This window comes from Leopardus geoffroyi, chromosome B2 (genome assembly GCF_018350155.1).
Source record: "Leopardus geoffroyi isolate Oge1 chromosome B2, O.geoffroyi_Oge1_pat1.0, whole genome shotgun sequence".
Lineage (NCBI taxonomy): Eukaryota > Metazoa > Chordata > Mammalia > Carnivora > Felidae > Leopardus > Leopardus geoffroyi.
The window spans coordinates 142,677,267-142,680,753 of NC_059332.1; the positions used below are offsets into that span (position 1 = coordinate 142,677,267).

At 41.8% G+C, this 3,487-nt stretch overlaps 1 non-coding gene across 1 annotated transcript; it reads left to right on the forward strand.

Moving 5' to 3' along the window:
• The first annotated feature begins 1,289 nt into the window (after positions 1-1,289).
• LOC123610098 lies at positions 1,290-1,471 on the forward strand. Its single transcript, XR_006718108.1, has one exon. It is a non-coding gene; the product is annotated as a U2 spliceosomal RNA (small nuclear RNA).
• The last annotated feature ends 2,016 nt before the right edge of the window (positions 1,472-3,487 follow it).

Consider the following 3,487-nt stretch of genomic DNA (forward strand, 5'->3'; position numbering starts at 1 on the left):
AGGTCTGACTCTAAAGTGCTGAAAATACATCTGGGTTCATGTAAAGAAAATGTGGGACAAAGGTCGGTGGGCAGTAAAGGTCAGGTCCATCACTGTCTTGGAGTGGCATCAGGGCCCTCCCTATTGCTTGGGGGAGGGGGTCGTTTCAGTTCCCATCCCAGGATGCTTTGCCCACCAGGTCTGTCGTCTGAGCTAAGAGATAAGCTGGAGATAAGAACTTCATCAATTGAGCAAATACAGACTGAGGTCACAGTGGAAATGGTTCAAGTCCTCTTTCCAGGCCATTCCTCTTTGCCTTTGTGTTTGATGATTAGTCTTGTGTAGAATTCCTGGGCCATAATCCATTTCCATCAAATGGACCATTTTTCTCATCGGCTTCAGATATTTACCGAGTCCAGTTTGGATTTTATTCTTTTGAATGGCTTTTCTACCTGAAACTTGTGGGTTTCAACTCCTTCCTCCTCCTTTCTTTACCTTAACTGTTCTTTTTCTAGCTGTCTCTCGTTTGTAATCACTCTGTCCCTTTTCTCTGTTCTTCTATATTGTTTATTTCCTTGAAATTTTAAAACTTGACCAGAGTGTGTCCCTTGTATATTTTGCCTGGCATATGTGAATCTTCCTCATCTCTCAGAATTCAGGTGCTTTGTGTATTTAGCTTTGAGGAGGGTTCTTAATGAACGAATTTTCTGTGACAACTTTCATGCCTCTGTTGGCCTATTCATTAGCTAATTCTTTGTGATGAACACTTCTATGTTTTGTCTTCATATTGTTGCTTTTTTTTTCTGTGTTCCAGGAATGCTTTTCAAATTTGTCACTAAACGTGATTTTAATGAAAAGCTGCTTCTTACTTCTTCCAACTTGGACTTTATCTTGGTTGCTGTGTTTTTGGTTACATTTCTGTCTTTAATCTTGTCACAGCCTGTGTATGTTTAATGAAGACAAGGTCCACTGGTATCTTCTTTATTTTTAATTGAAGTTATCTTTTTTTTTTTACCAGCAATACACAGTCATCTCAGGTAGATTGGAAAGGGAGGCAAAAAAAAGAAAATATAATCCATCCGTAATCCCACCACTCAGGAATAGCCCTAATTAAAATTTGATGATGCTCTTCAGACCTTTTCTAAAAATATAAGAACAGTCCCCACTCCCCTGTCCCAGTGAGATCACATTGCTTTGACACTTGCTTTTTTACTTTCATGATATTTTATTAAAAATACGAAGTAGCATTTCTATTTCAGAGGAAAGTTTTTCTTCTGAGTTCTCGAACACATTAGAATTACATGGGACCAATCGCTTCTTGGCCTTTTGGCTAAGATCAAGTGTAGAATTACATGGGAGCATAATGAAAACTGATTCCTGTCCTCAGCCCCCAGTATTCAGATGTAATTATTCTAGGATGGGAACCAAAAATCAACATTTGTTAAAGGCTTTCCTGATGTTTCTAATGCACAGCCAGCGCTGAGAACCCCTGGCCTTGTGTGTGCAGTAGAGACTTCGAGTAGGTTTTGTTTGGGGGTCTTACTTGGTTTTCAGGAAGCTAATCTGTCAGCATACCTGTTCCCTTACACTGCCAAGGAGATGGCTGAGCCTATCCAGCAAGGAAGCAGCTTTCATTAAAATCCACTAAATAAATAACCAATTCCCCAAATAGTTGCAGAATCTTACTACTGACAGAAGTTAGCTACGTTTAGATCCTTCAGTTGGATGGAGGAAAGTAATGGCAGCACTCTTAATAAGTTCACCGTAGGATGTTTTAGTCTTTTGTTTATTTGGTATTTACCATGTGGCAGAGTTTTTTTAATGTTTATTTATTTTTGAGACAGAGAGACTGAGCGGGGAAGGGGAAGACAGAGAAGGAAACCCAGAATCCGAGGCAGGCTCCAGGCTCTGAGCTGTCAGCACAGATCCCAACACAGGGCCCAAACTCACAAACCGCAAGATCATGACCCGAGCAGAAGTCGGACACTCAACCGACTGAGCCACCCAGGCGCCCCAGAATTTTTTTTAATGAAGCAAATTATTAAGCTATGTCAATAGATCAGTTCTCAGGCAGGGTCTTTCTGAGGGGATGTCTAAAATTCAGTGCTAACTTGTTTACGTAATGGTAATAGTCACTGCTCTATCTCCCTAAAACTCTCAGAAACATCTGTACCTACACAAGGTCTTTGGACATTCTGATTTTGTTAAGTCAAGAGAAATTTAGTTTCTTAGAAAAACAGCAAAGGCAGGACCATGAGAGAAACGTAAACAGAATTCATTTAGTGTCATGGAGAATCCACAAGAGATTTGGATGAACTTCACCTAGGACATGGAATGGAGTGTTTTGTCAATCTTATAAAACACATTAAACCAAGGCACCTGGATGGCTAAGTTGGTTAAGTGTCCAGCTTTGGCTCAGGTCATGTCTCACTCACGGTATATGAATTCGAGCCCTGCATCAGGCTCTTTGCTGTCAGCTCGGAGCCCACTTTGGATTCTCTGTCCCCCTCTGTTTTTGCCCCTCCTCCACTGGTTCTCAAATAAATAAATTTGGGGGTAAATTCCTAATAATATATTTAATATATAATAGATATATAATAATAATAAGTACTGAACAACTTGAAAGTTTCCTCACCAGCATATAAACTTACCTCTTTCAGTTCTTTTTTTTTTCTTAATGTTTATTTATTTATTTTCAGGCGGGGGGCAGGGGAGGGGCAGAGAGAGGAGGGAAGGAGAGAATCCCAAGCAGGCTACCTGCTGTTAGCGCAGAGCCGGACCCAGGACCCAATCTCACAAACCATGAGATCATGACCTGAGCTGAAATCAAGGGTCAGACACTTAACCGACCGAGCCACCCAGGCACCCCATCTCTTTCAGTTCTAATTAACTGAAACACACATCAGTTAGATTAAGCAAAAAAAAAAAAGGAAGAATTTATTATTAAGTGGGTGATTTAAAAAAAACAAAAACCCAAGGACAAGGAGCTGCTGAGCTTCATGTACAAGCTAAGACCAAAGACCTCCTGGCCTCTCTCCAACACACCCTCCTTCCTTCCAGCCAAGGATCAACTTTCTCTACTTCTCACTCTTTTTTTTTTTTTTTTTTTTAATTTTTTTTTTCAACATTTATTTATTTTTGGGACAGAGAGAGACAGAGCATGAACGGGGGAGGGGCAGAGAGAGAGGGAGACACAGAATCGGAAACAGGCTCCAGGCTCTGAGCCATCAGCCCAGAGCCCGACGCGGGGCTCGAACTCACGGACCGCGAGATCGTGACCTGGCTGAAGTCGGACGCTTAACCGACTGCGCCACCCAGGCGCCCCTCTACTTCTCACTCTTAAATTCAAAAGAGAACATGGTGGCCCACATCTGTAAGGTTCATATCTGTCCGTTCAAGATTCCTGCCAGATTGATGCTAAGATCTCTTGGTCCCTTGCCTGATTTTCCAGGAAGGGCCCATTGGCCCAACCAGCTGTGGCCAGGAAAACTGTTGCATTGTAGAAACA